A 15124-nucleotide genomic window follows, 5' to 3' on the forward strand; every position below is an offset into this window, starting at 1 on the left:
TAGATCCACCAAGGGGAATTGCAGGCTATTCAGTTTCCTGGTATTAAGCCACTGCAAAGAGCTCAGGTCACACTAATTGCTGCTTAATGTTCACTGTCCACAGCTTTTAGCAACAGGATTTTTGTTACCAGGTGAATCCAGCTTCCCTGGAGAAAGAACCTGTGCCAGCACCAGTCCAGCGTGACACAGTGAAAGATCCCATCCAGGACAAGGCAGAGAAGGGAGGGAAGACCAGAACAAAATGAGTGAAGAGTAGTGGGAATCAATAAGAGCTAGATGTGGAAGGGTTTAAAAATGGAATACTCAAGAGACAATTCTTCCAACTGGCTACAAGTTGCAATACCCATCCAAGGAGCACAGAATAAAACAACCATGTGTAAGGGCAGCACTCAGCCTGGCTTCTACCATGCATCATCAGCTGCTAGAAGAAACTCTTTCAGGATTAGGAGAGAGAACTTGCTAGCCTCCCTGTCCAAGCCTGACACCAGAATGTGATTCCCTGGCTTGCAGCAAGGCTGTTGAATAAATACAGAGTATTTGCTCCATCACCTGAGCAATGAGGCTTCCCAGCAGGCTGAGCAATTGCTCTTCATCCTGACAAGCAGAGGCAATTGCTAACCATCTCTCACCCCAAAAGTTTTGTTTACACTGCACATTTGAGATGCTGAATCATCAGATGTTCTCCCTCCCTTTTATTTCCTCTTTCACTTATCCATGTCCATATTTTATTGAGTTCAAGTAGCTACTCTGTTCTGTCTTCACCTTTCCCTACCCTAACACAAGTACAATTTAAGTAAAATGAATTATTTGTTTATTCCAATAGAGTTTTTGCCACCCTGGAGCCAGGCAAGGAGGAGAAATAAGCTTAATTTAGAAAGATTTGAAATTCCTGAAATAGATGACAGCTGAAAGAAGACTGGCATATTAAATCATTCCACTTAATAAACACCCTGCTCTCATTTAGGCTTGACAGATGTAAATGCAAGCCAGGTACTACCTACCAGTACTGCTGTCTTTCCTTTATTTATGCAAGTACCTAATACAAAATCCCTTTTGTGTACATTAGTCATCTGCAGAAGAGTGGATCTATGGCTGTTTTTTCCCCTCAACTTTTCATTTACAGTGGTGGAAGGACAGGCTTGATACCTTCTTCAGGTTAAATAACTAAGAGATCATCAAACACTTCCCCTCAACCTCACAAATCATCTTACAGGTTCTGCCAGTGTCTGCTCCTGGATAACAGGCCTTTTATGCAATCCCCAAGAAAAAAGAAAAAAAATCTATTAGGCCTGCAGTAACCACAGTGATGAGATAGCAGGATAGGGCCGATCTATAAGCAAGTCAGTCTTTTCAAATATAGGCTGTATAAAAATGCCTACCAGACAAAATTTTTAAATTGAGTATATTATCCATTTAGAAATAAGGCACAACCCCATTTGGCGCCAGATTGAAGCTCAAACTGAACAGGAGGTTTCAAGCCAATTGCCCGGTCCACCAAGAAGCAAGACCTTCTGCTCTGCTTAACAGACTCCTGGTCCTGTTGGCAGCACAGAGAAATGTGTTTCAGCTACAGCATTAAGGTCACAGCATGAGTAACCGAAGGTCACTCTGAACACAATATACTCCGGAGACTTTGGTTATCTGAAGATTGTAGGGGGTGGAAGGATGTGATGGTGATGTGCCTCAAATAAAAAGCTCCCCATATTTTATGTCTTTCACTAAAGCAAGAAGATTTTCCATCAGGAGAATTCCCAGAAGCACAGACCCAGCAGCTGCCCCCACTTTACAAGGTGGTTCGCTCAAACCAAGACCTTTCAAATCACAGCATTTTCTTGCTTAGTCCATGAGTGCCAAGCAAATAGTCCAAATGCTTGTTTTAGAGGTGAGAAGTTAGGTTATAGCAATGCTCACTACTTTGCAGAAGATGCTTTGATGCAAGAAGGGGGAACAGCAGCTTCTTCTCATTTTTATACTGTCCAAGCAAATGAATGGTAAAAAATGCAGGGCTGAGAGAATCAGCAATGAAAACACAGGCTGAGTTTTCTGTCCAATACAAGTGGTTCCTGGTGCTATGACAGTCCACATGCCAAAGGAGGACATCTCAGACATCCACCTTGGGTAAAAGCAGACAGCCTACATAGAGCTGACACAAAAATCCTTTCCTCATCACATCACACAAGGCACTTGGCAGACAGAAAAAGAATCCCCAGGCCTGCACCAAAATTTCATTCTGATTCTTCCTGTACAGCCTTCTCTGGAACACGTAAGACTTTGTGTAGGCATATGCTTCCTAAAAATAAGAAAAACACCAGGATATGTCCCAAGGACAACAGAAACCTATGGCACCTACACATGGGCAAATGAAGTTCTCTGCTCTAAGCCCTATTTGCAGTTGTGCAGCTTTAATAGGATTGTTCACAGCTCCTTCTTCTCAAGGCATATACTGATAAAAGAGCAGAGCTCACCTCTTGTTAATTCCATCATTCACTAGAGGAACACCCCAATGTTTTGGATGTCTCCCAGAAAGATTTAGGAAGAAAACTGCACAGTTGCTCCCTCCACCTTCTTGTTAATTCCAATCAGTCACATGTTCCAAAGTTGCTCAGCTCTGCTGCTGAATAAGTAAGAGAGGTTCTTGCAAAGATGCCTGACATATCCTGAGAACTGCAGGCAGTTTCCATGTTGCCAATCACAACTGAAAACCTTGGAGGCAGCGATTAGGAGGACCACAGGTTTATGCCTGCAGCAAGCTGTGGCGGTTCCACCCCAGGAGCCTCAGAGATGCCAAGACTGAGCCAATGTAAAAATCTGTCCAAAAGAAACATATCTCTGTGCAGCAGCTCCAGGGCCATCAGCACCACAGGGGCAAGTAGGGCAGGGACTAAGCCCAAAGTCCCCTGGGCAACCCCTCCAAATGCTCTACTAGGACGGCCAGGCAATGCCATGGGGTGCCCTAAGGCTGTGTAATCTCTGGTGAGCTGCTTAATTCTTTACCAGTATGTGAGACTTTGTGATATTCATCCCTGACCAGGAGCTGCTTGTATACTGGTAAGGTCAAGAAAGTACAGACATACAGTATCTAGCAAAATTATGATTGCATCAGTTAAGAGCAAATGCTAGTGCACTAGACACTGTACATATACATATTTAATAGAAAATCCTGAATAAGTAACTTGTAACATTTTGAACAGGACATTAAATATGTAGAATACCAAATTCTGACTAGTGATCCTTAGAACGCTGAACTGTGTCCGTTCAGCTGCTTTTTGGACATACTCAGAAGCTCGGGCAGGCATTTCCCTCCTATTTGGCAGTGTACCCTGACCTCCAGGAAGAGTTCAGAGAGAGGTATTCCTCACTGCAGGGAAAACAGCAGCACATTTTAAACCTACCTCTAAATAACTCTGACAGTATTTTAAAAAAACCAGATTTGGCTTTTTTTGGCAGCAACATCTGCTTCATACCCAAATGTTTTCTGTGCCCCTCCCAGCGGGCTCAGCCCAGCCCAACATCTGTCAGGGTCTCTGAAAGAAATAAACACCAAGGAGCAGCTCTTCACTTCTCAAGGTGCACAGAAAAGTCCCTTCCTCTATGCAATGCAAATTCCAGCTCTCTCCACACCTTTTGTGCACCCTTCTCTCCACTACCATCATGGAGCTTAGCTGCCGCCAAATTTGACTGATGAAAGGTGACAGCTCCATTATGTTAATTTCCCCCAGAAAATGGAAAAAAGACTTCCATGCTTTTCATATCAAACACATAATACATTTCAGAGTTTCTCTGCATGGTCTAGCTTCTCTTCTGCTAGAGATGTGGCCATTGAGAGGGGCGTTCCCCAGACTGGAGGATGCTATTGTCAAACAAATGGCAGATTTTCACTTATTCCTATTTTCATATTATGCAGGCATGCAAGACTAAGTATACTTGTGCTATCTTTGGCTGATCCAGTATGATAGCTGCCTGCAGCTGCTCCAGTCTGATGGACTCAAGCCCTGTCTGCATGGCCTGAAAGGTGTTTTTGCAGAAGACAGCCCTTAGGCTATAATGCTCCTGTACATGAACTCACACCAGAGAGCCTGTCTTATCAGAAAATTAACAAATGCAAAAGCCCCAAATTTTTGCAGAGTAGGAAACTTTTCTCTCTAAACTGTCACACTGTATAAACTCAAATTAAAACACTTCCTGTAATTGCAACTTCAATTTTAATGACAGCCTGCTTCCATCCTCACAATTCTCTGCCCATCACACCATTACAGATGCTTTTTGTAGTTTAAACACCATCTTGATATCAGCTAATTGCACCAATCAGTGCAAAGTTTCTCCACATGACAGTATTTCCCCAACAAACACTGTCATTTGATCTCATGTGTCTCAAGTCTTTTCCTTTAGTTCCCTTTTGCAAAGCCTGTACTATGATTTGTACCAATATTGCACCCTTTGTGTTGGCAACACTCTTCACCACAAGATTAACCAAACAACAAGCATCTGGACCAATGAACCCATCTCACCTGATAAAAAACTTACTTATTGACAACCTTCACCATCTATTCAAGTTGGAGTGCACAGAGACCATTGTCTCTAGTGTCTTTAGAAGTTGGTGGACATTTGATTTCTGAGCAAAGCAGCTCACACACCTTCTGCTCATAGCTGGGTCTTTCTAGGAGGGCACCCTCAAGCTCACAGCAATCTTTGCAGCATCTTCCCAGTTTCTGACCAGAAGAGTTTCTGACCAGAAGCAGCTCAGCCTTGCAGAAACAAAGCAAATGTCCCCAGGCCACCCAACCCATGTCAGGAAACTGGCCCAGACAGACAGCTTTGTAATAAGAACGAATCAGTCAGAAAAGTGGAAAACACTTGACCATTTTCTCCACCCGCATACAAAGAAAGGAGTAAAGCTCCCAGACTCCAGTCACAGCCTGAGGACTCAGGAGCACAGCGGGTCCCAGCTGAGCCTTGGCGAACAGAAGGCAGCAGGATACGGAAACTTCCCTTGGCAGACAAACATGTCTTTTACAAAAGCAGGGGAACTAACTGCATTTTGCCACTCCTTGGTTTTGGGCCAGCTCCCAAAGCCTCTTTGTGCTGCGCGGGTGGAAGAAGCTGACCACCCAGAGGAACAAAGGGCTGGGGGACAGCCCCAGCTTCAGGCTGCTGGCGCTCCCCTTGGCAGCAGACTCTTCCTAAAAATCCCTCCCAAGCCTTTTCCTTTAAGATTTTGTCCAAAATCCTCCATAGTTTGGGGATTGCACACCATTCAGTGACCTTGAAACCAGACCCTTCCTTTACATTACCCTACTGACCACAGCAGTAAGGAATGGCTTTACAGAAGTTCCTGGAAAAGGTAACAGGTGGTGAGACACACATCACCTACTTAACACAGTCTTCTGGTAGAAGCCAGCCAGTGGTGCTAGGTGCAGGAGTCAGACTCTGACAGAAGAGGATTATTTTAAAATTTAACAATGAAAGGTTGTTCTTCTCATTAGAAAGGAATAAAGAGAGAGAAGGAAACTATCTTCTACAGTAGTTTTTCAGGCATGAGACAGAATATGAGCTGGTTTTGCAGAAGTAAAAGGGAAATTTGGGGGCAGCCATTTATTCTCTTACAATACTTTGCTAGGAAAGAGAGGAGATGCATATTTTTAAAGTTACTGAAGTGGATGCACATGCAGACACACATCTATTCAGTGCTGCTCCTTGGGGTGCTGCAGCCAAAAGTCCAACAGAAAGCTGTCTCGCCCTTCGAGTGCAGCTGCTGCATCTAGATGGGCTGGTTTGGGAAGCTTCATGGACCCCCAATCACACAGGAGAGTAGGGCTCCCCAAATGAGCACTCTGTCTCTGTGTCAGACCACATCTCCTACTTCACCTCCCCAACGCAGCAACATTTCTCCAGCCCACCAAAGTAGTCTTTTAACTGTGTCAATGAGACGAAAAAAAACAACCCTAAAACAGACAAGGGTGAATTATGGGGATGTTTTTACAGCAAGGGGAGGCCCTCCCAGGCAACTTCATATGGTCAAAATGTCCATCAAAAGGATAGTCTTCAATAGCCATGTGTGCTTGCTGACCTCAGTGGAGCAACAAAATCTCAAAGCTTTTGGATGGCAAACTGGAACATAACTGGAACATCTGCATCTGTCAAAGTCAGGCACAGGAGACAGCATGCATAAGCAAAGGACACAGAGACACTTGGGGACACCTGCTTTCTGCCATGACTTCAGCACTGATGTACCAATAACTTGTGATAAGCCACTCCTATTTCCAGCCTTCTCCAACCCAGCTCACTGTAGCAGAGCTGTGTGTGTACTGTACCCTGCTGGAAGCTTTGCCTGACCTCAGCTAGGGCCTTCAGGCATCACTGAAACAAAAATAATTGTGCTGCCTAAACGGACAGATGCTCACATGAATTTACTGATTGAGGCAATTCATCTGCCAGCAGTTTTGATCACAAGGAAGGTACCACACAATCAGACATCCAACATCATCACACAGCCCACCTCTCTGATGGGCTAGTGTAGCACCTGTTCTCCCAAAGCCAAATCTGAAAACCAGGAAAATAGGGGGTTTTAATGCCAGAAAAATAGGCGGCCTGTAAAGTCATACACTATGGCCTGCGTACCTTGCATTTTGTTTGTCCTTGCCGCTGAAGAAATGTGATGAAGATATTGCACCTTGTTGCCTTCTTGTCCCAGGCCATGGATTCACACCAGGCAGTGCTAACAGATGGGTGAGACTTTGCAACTCTCTCTTTTTAATGCCCCCTGGGAAACCCAGATCTGATCTATTCAGTGCATCCTCTCTGTTTTCTGTGTTAGCTTTATGGCATTAGTCTGTATTAGGAGCACTGGTTCTGTGGAGCTGTTGACTTAGACAGAAGAATGAGGAAAGACCAGAGCAATGATTTCTTCCACAGCTGAGAGATCTCACATGCCTGAGGAATTCTGCTCTCTTGCTCTATTAGTAGCAGTAAGAGTGAGTGATGGGGGCAAACTTGTATTCGTATTACAGTCTGAAGTGTCTGTGCTAACACTCCCTGTTTTTCCACTCTATGAAAAGTGTAAACATCTCTCCCTCACAGCCCAGTGTGCAGAGACCAGAAGCTCTGTCGTGGAGGTGGCCAAGGAGAGGGTGTGCAGGCAAGGTTTGGGTTTCTTGCCAAGGGAGCATAGGAACAATCTAGCATGGTGAAAAATCATCATAAGGATTACACTTTGAACTCTCCCTGCCCTATCAACTCATTCCTCATCCAGCTGCTACTAACAGACTCCTGAAGTGCTCAAGGGTTATGTACTGTGGCTTGGCTGTTTGCCAATTCAGTGAGGCCTTTTTTCTTCTTCCCCCCACCCCCAAAGATTAAGGCCTTAAAACTCCTGTTAAAACTGGGTCCTACAACATAAACCTTCATTACTATGGCTTAACTGCCAAAATATTGCATCAGCCTGGCATCAACTAAAGAAATTCTGCATCTTCTCCTTGTGCTTAGCTCAGATCACAGATGTCAAAGTCATTGATGGATTGGAGATTTCAGGGTGAGACCAAAGTTTTGTCAAAACATCTAAGTCCTCTGGAACATGAATTATTTTATTCAAAGCCTCTCAAGTGTGATAAATATCAGTTTGGTGCAAAGCAGAGGTTTCTAGTGGGTCAGCAGTGAGATCAGGGACCAAAGGCAGGTGATGAATACAGAGAAGACTGCAGGGCCCCAAACAGCTGTATGTCATTGCAATGTTGGCCACCATCCTGATAACAAAGCTGCTTTCACTGAGCAGCTGCATGATCTAGGGACATCCACTTTGCCAGAAAACTGGAAATATTTTACTTATGTTCATAATGAGATCAAAAGCAGACATACAGAAACCAACATTTCTGGCCAAGCAGACTGCCTGGTTTCCAGACAACTGTCTTCACAATCTCAAGATCCAGTTTTCAAATGCTAACTTTCTTGCACTCACCCCATCCTCATTCAGGCATCTCACCTTCCTGAGGATTTATTTTACTTCATATTCCATTATAATCTTCTGCTCTGTGTCTCTGTGAGTCCCTGAAGATCCTACTCATTCCCTTTACCCCCAGATGAGAGGACCCTGTTGCATTCACCTCTCAGTAACATCTTCTCCCAATGCCTCCAGCTGTGAGGTTAAATCAAGTTCCTGAGATAGACTCTAGCCTCCCTCTTCTTTCCATGCCAGAGCCCAGTAAGATCACACTTCGAGGGGCCATTTCCAGCTATATAGCCTTCCTCAGCATCTCCAAGCTAAGCCTTCCAGGTTCAGTTCAAATACAACCATTCTACACAGGGGGAAAAAAAAAAAAGCAGCACCTAGCCAAATTCTCAGCTTCTTTTCTGCAAATGCAGAGACCCACCACTCACAATTCGTACCTCTATACCCCCAAAACTAGCCCCCCAAGCACTGCCTCTAACACAGGCTACTTCCTTTTCTTTTACACCCACCTTCCTGGGCCAAGAAGTTGCCTCTATGAGCTCAGCCTGAGATGCAGTTTTCCACAGTCAGAGGTTCAGATAAGCACCATGATAATCCCCACATCTTGCTCTTTAAGCTGATCTGATCCTTCAGATTTCCCTTTGCCACACCTCCAAAAACCTGGAGGCTTGATAAGCTTCTGCTGAGATACCACCACAGCCTGCTCTGCTGGCTGGCATCATGGCACTGCTTCCTTGTGCTGTCCCATCTGTATCCATCTGCAATTGCTAATCCTATACTTAGACTGCAGACTCCATATGGTAGGGCCTGGGTTTTGCTCTTTGTTAGTACAGTACCTGGCACCACCAAGTCCTGGTTGTGTTAAGAACAACTGATGCATCTATCCATCTATCTATTAGTAGACTTAAAATACAAGTTTTTTCAAAATCTGAATTATCATAGAATCACAGAATGTGTTGGGTTGGAAGGGACCCTTGAAGGTGAGCAGGGACATGTTGAACTAGATCAGGTTGCTCAGGGCCCCATAAAGTTTGACCTTGAATGTCTCCAGAGATGGCACCTCCGCCATGTCCCTGTGCAACCTGTTTCAACATTTCACTACCTTCACTGTGAAAACCTTCCTCCCGATGTCCAAAATTATCAGCCCCATTCACTCCCTGAAACACTTCAGCCTGAACACACCACTATTCCCAATTGCTGTCGCCCAAGCACAGCTTCCTTGAGTCCACCAGCACTATCTTGGTACCACAGCAGAAACCGTGGTCATACACACCCACAGTGTACTCAAAGCACTGAAAGCAAAGATCCTGTATCCCACTAGCACTTCCCAAGTATCCAAGACAGCTTCTGGAGGGGAATCCAGCCAGCTGCCTTGTCCTGCTTGAGAAAGGTGTTATTGTCCTATATTGTCCTGTATGTTTTACAGACTTTGGGGTTTTATAAGCCACTTCACTATCCTTGCAGAATCACCATTCCTCAGCAAGAGGTCATTTGACAGCTACATTAGGCTGTGTCCAGTGCTGCTGGTATTTATGATGCACAGCGTGTTGCTACCATAATGTCAGACATGTTTCAACACACACAGAATGGAACAGAGACCAAGTTCTAAACTGATTTTCTTTAGTATTGCCACTAGATCCAACTTTGATTTTACCAGGCTGTTCAAGGCCATTGGTGATCAGTGACTGTCTCTCATTTTGGACCCAGGAAGGCCAGAGGTAGCTGCTCATTCTGGTTTACACTGTCAACCCAGCTGGTTCCTACTCCATATATTCATCATCAGGCATTACCAATTTTGTCTCTGTAGGACCCAAAGTGGTAGGAGCTGTTTTGAAGTATCAGCAGGGTGGTTGTTAAGGCTGTGCATTGGAGCACAACCCTATGTCGAGATCCCTGCTCCTTGTGGGAACAAATTAGCAGGCACAGCAGCAAAATGCGGCACCAGCCAGAATATTTTCCTTGCTGACCATGCACTGGCACTCTGCATGACCTAGCTATCCTGCTTCCAAGATCAGGCTAGTGTCACTGTGCAGCTCAATGCCTAACAGATGTACCAGCCTGCTCAGAGGCATCTGGTGAGCTTCATTCATCTGATGCAGACACACCTTCAGCCAGCTTCAGCCTTGATCCTGCCTGAAAGGGCTTGAAATGGCATCAGACATACCAGCAGAACTTAATTCCAGAAAACTTTGCCTCCTTTTTTATTTGCTTCCCCCCACCTTTCTTCTCTCCCTCTGTCAGTCCAAAAGACTGTCCCTCTCCCTCTGCCAGTGATGTGTAGTTCACCAGGTAGCAGGCCCTTCACCATTCCTGAGCTTCCCCCTGTGTCCCAGAGTGATGTCTCCAAGATGTCCAACTACACTGTAGACAATTTATTCTCTTGCTAGTCTTTCCCAAGGACAGAGATTGTTTCAGATCCAAATACATTCGCACACTTTCTGAAACATCATCTTAGGGGACAGTATTTCTAGGTTTGGGAAAACTGAGCTCACCAAGGTTTACAAACCTGATTCCCCCCCTCCATTGTCATTTTTCACAAGGCACATGAAACACAATGGCCACAGAGCAGAGAGACAGAAAGTGGAGCACTCATAGTTACATTTGAGCAGGACAAGGAATGCTGAAGCTGGCAGGCTGGGTACATATCTTGGAAGCATCCTGACCTTGTATTGGAACAAAACCTATTTATGCAACTTCCTACTACACCCATAGAATAGAATATTTCCACCAGAAAAATATCCAGACATGGAAAATTTATTTACAATTCCAAACACCAAATTAGTGTTTCCTACCCACAGTAGTTTGCCTTAACCCAACAGAAGATTAAGGAAAAAGAATTAAGAGAGTGCTAAGCCAAGAAAATTACACAGGACAGAGGCTTCTCTGTTTAGATGGTTATATCTGTATCCCATCACCAAACATTCTGTGAAGAAATGGCAGAAGATGGCAGTCCAGTTTATAGTGGCAATTGTACATCACACAAATCTGGTACTACTCAGAACAGAATGGAGATGCAGTTGTCAATAACTGCACAGCGACAGGAAAAGCCCACAAATATAGCATCAGGAGCAAGGCTTGGACCAAGAAAAACCCTCAGCTGCTCCTGTCTAGATGTCAGGGAGTGAAAAGAAGACTACTGAAAGACAACCTCATCCAACAGAGGCAGTCAGACACTAGGAGCAGATCTTCTGCCAATAACAGTTACACAAAGGTGACACAACTGTCGTTTAAAGACCAGCCCCAGAATGCCTGAAGGATAAGGACGCCTGCTAGACCACAACAGAATGACAGTAAAAGCTGTGTCCTTTGGGTGGCCAGCTCATTGGCAACCACTGGCTCTGGCAAATCAACAAACATTTTTACCAAAAATAAATCAGTAAATATTACCAAATGATTTGGTAGCATACTGGGAGAGAGGTATCAAGATGCAGAAAGGGGAGGGAGGAAATTAAGAGAAGCATCAGAAGTAAACCAGGGCAGTACAAATGTGATCTCCAAGTACATTTTGGAAATAATTCTGCTAATAAGGAACCCATGTTATTACATAAGAAGAGAGTCTTTGTTGTATTATTCCCCCAACACCTGATGCACAGAAGAGCAAAGGGTCTCCTATATATAAGCACCAACTTTGTGCTTATTTAGCTCATGAAGTTGTTGCTGCCTCTAAGCCTATACTTCAGAGCAGCCAGGACAAAAAAAAAAAGCTCACTCAGATGTACATGAAGAGGAGTTAAACTGCCTAGCAAGTTGAAAAATAAAGTCTAGGGAAAGGAAAATAATTTATGAGTTTTCTTGTAAAAGCAGCTTGCATAGATGGAGAAAATACTCTGGTTTTGAGCTGAAAGGCAACACCAGAGAAATGGAAGAGTCCCATAACAGCAGCACCCAAAGAGAAACTGGACTGCAGAAAACAGATACATCACTTCAGAGAAACGATCTGGGGTGCAAATGAACAGATGGTGTCACTGAAATGAGATTAGCATTTGATTGTAGAAGGAAAAGGCCCTGCACTCCTCGTATTTCCAGCCAAAGGAAAGCATGCAGCCAGCTCACAAGCAGAGGAGATGACCATGGCCAAATTCTGTGCTACTAATGGCAGGGCCTGCATACATGCAGCATGCGCATCCGTTTCCATATCTAAGGAAAACACACTGTTATATTTGATGGAACCTGAAATCTGACAATGGCAACTTGGTGACTGTGCAAAGACATGGCCCAGTGGATCACTTGGGTTTTACAGTGAATGCATAAAGGAAGCATCTCACAAAAGTCTCCAGCTACTGCTTAGAAACTATATACAGCTGGCAACACAGCTTCTCCACCAGAAAGGGCTGAGCTGACCCTTTTATAAATATTGTTGACACACATCAGCAGTTGTTTAGATACTTGAGGCCTTCTACAAACACCTTAAAGACAGACAAAGCATGCAAGGCAGAGCTCTAACTTCCCACCTGCACATGAACCCTCTGTGCATCTCCCACATCCAGATAACATCTTCCTTCTATCAGGTTTTGCCTCCATTTCTCCTTTTGGCTTTGAGAGAAAGTCCAGGACGTCCACACTACTCTGAAGCTAACTTTCAGAAACACAGTGTTGAATCTCTTTAACGTGTTATATCAACTCATCTCCATTGCTATAAACCCTGTGAATAGATCTATGTGTGTAGGGCAGTAGACAAACACAAAAGGAACAATTCTCAGGCTCTGAAAGGAAAAGGGTTGGAAAGCTCCCACAAAGGGTCTCACACAGGTCAGTACATGAAGCTCGGCTCCATAGTGCCATGGGAGGACGCAGCTTCATGTTACTGGTCAGTGAGGTGTGTAAAAGTACAATAAAATGCTTCAGTTGTGGGACACTAGGTTACACTTGGATATTTCATTTCACACCTAAATTAGTATGTCAGAAGTGACATTCATGATGGTAGTAATGCCACTGAGGTGCTGCAACAAAAGCACAAGGTTTTATTACACCGAGTTTTATGACACTCTCACTTACAGAGAGGCCCTTTTATGCCTGTCTGGCACTGGAGAATGGCCTCACAGTGGGCACAAACAACATCACATTCATCTTCCTGCCCTTCACACTGGCAGAGGGCTGCGAAGGGACCATGTAGCATAAACAAGAATTCAATCCAACCTATCATCTTAAGGGACTATATACCCCACACAATCACAGAAAGTATTTACTTCCACAAGGATCTGGGTGCAGAGAACACTTTCACAAGAAACACAGTTTTAATATGCACAAGCTAAAAGATGCTATGTCAGTTTTCTCATAGAATCATCACAAAACTTTCCATCTTGTTGTGCAGCCTGGCTTTATTAGTAGTTTAACATGGCTGGTGACTCCATACAGCACCTTCCAGGTGCACAGCTGGATATTCAGTGTAGGTGCATTGGCATAGCTTGCCTCTTCTTTTCCAGCTGAATTTGTTTTTCTCAAAAGCCAGCAAAACAACTCACAAAAACAATGCGTTGGTCTTCCCTGAGCCTAGGGCATCTCAGATCTAGGTTACTGCTGAGAAATTAGTCATACTCATTCACAGCCAATTTCTGCTTTCCCAGAAACTTCAGTGGGGGCCCTGTCTTCCACCACCAACCCCAAAACACCCTTCCTTCCAGGCAGCACATTCTGATTATGGGTAAGGAATATTGCCACGGGCAGAGAAGATGTTTTAAGAGAAACCGCACTTCCCCACATTCACTTTGTACCCCCAGCAATCCTGCTGCCAGATTCTGCCTTCAGATACGTGAAGACACAGGAACAGGACAGGGCGCCAAGCGTCTGGCTCACAGACAGTACCCTAAATGCTGCAGGTTTGCACGAACACTTGACAGTGTGTGGTCGGGAATTAGGTTAGCATTGATTCGGGGGAGCTGGCAGGAGCATCCTTTGCTTTACCCATAGACAGGCTGGTCACATGAGGAACAGCTGGAGCGCACACAGAGCCTTCTTTAATTAAAGTGCTACTCACCATTTTTCTGGCAGAGATCCCAGAAAAGCAGTAAAATGGCAGCAGAGAAAACAAATGCTACATAACACACTTCCACTCTCCTTTATGTTCCCAAGTCCCCCTTCTCCCTCAAGTATAATCGTCTTACTTTCTTTTTTTTCTTTTTGTATTTTATTTTTTTATTTCTGCTAATAACCATTCTTCATTTGTGACAGGCTAGGAAAGGAAAAGGTCAAGAGGGAAGAAAAAAAGGGGTCAGGAGAATTGAAGCAGCCATTCACTGCTGTTCATGATTAAACAAGTAGAACAATGTACCTGCTTATTAGGACATCGCCCACTCTGAGAAAACATCTGCAGAGCACACACACCTTTTTAGGAGATGCGTGTGCTTAGATGCTGCCACCTCGCAGGAACGTTAGCGGCATTCACTAGTCAGTCGTTACGGAAACATTTTCTCCGCCCTACCCGCCTCTCCTCCCCCTCCTTCCCCCCTCCCCCCCCCCCCCCCCCCCCAGGATCTACTGCTTAAACAAGCTGGGGATTGTCAACACACCAATAACTGCTGTCATTTACCAAACTTGCCGAAGTTCATTGGGCTTTGCTCTGTGTTTCTCCAACCTCCACCTCCCATCTGAGGAGGCAGAAGTGCCCTGTCCTGCAGCACAGCCCATTTCTCAGGCTGGTATGTTCCCAGCAAGAAACCTGCCCAATGCTAATAATAACCATGATGCTATTTTTGTTGTTGCCGTTGTATTATTAGATTCTTTTCAGCACAGGGTATGGAAGGAAAGACACAGGGACACGCCGAAGAAAAATGTGAAATCAAAGACCAGAACACGTTGCTCCCATTATAGAGCATAATCATCTTCTGAATGGGAGCAAGGTTATCAGGGACATACATACTGCAATACAAAGTGTGTTCCACCCCAGGAAAGTAATTCAGTACATGCAGCATAACTGGAGCTCAGTGGGCCAGCCCTCTCTGAATGTGAGGAAAGAAACTGGATCTGAATGAGAAACTGATCCCAGATCCTCAAACCCAAAGCCCACAACGGAGCTGATCTGAAATAGAGAACATCAGAAATCTGGATTTTTAATTTTTCAGCTTGAGCCCATCTCTGTGTCTGAGATTTATAGTTTGACATGTTTATATTGAAACAAGATGGCTATAAATACAGTATATTTCTCTCCTAGTAGAATCTAAGGAGAGGAATGTTTAAAAGCACTCA

General features: G+C 44.5%; 1 long non-coding RNA gene across 1 annotated transcript in view; it reads right to left on the reverse strand.

Moving 5' to 3' along the window:
- The window catches only part of LOC137446368 (uncharacterized), a 112554-nt gene extending 98222 nt beyond the window's left edge, over positions 1 to 14332 (reverse strand). Inside the window, exon 1 of the long non-coding RNA XR_010988632.1 lies at positions 13917 to 14332. This is a non-coding gene — a long non-coding RNA (uncharacterized lncRNA). The remainder of the gene's footprint in view (positions 1 to 13916) is intronic.
- Between the last annotated feature and the right edge of the window lie 792 nt (positions 14333 to 15124).

The sequence above is a fragment of the Melanerpes formicivorus genome, unplaced genomic scaffold (assembly GCF_026170545.1).
Source record: "Melanerpes formicivorus ecotype bairdi unplaced genomic scaffold, bMelFor1.0.p_v2 SCAF_17, whole genome shotgun sequence".
In the NCBI taxonomy this organism is placed as follows: Eukaryota; Metazoa; Chordata; class Aves; order Piciformes; family Picidae; genus Melanerpes; species Melanerpes formicivorus.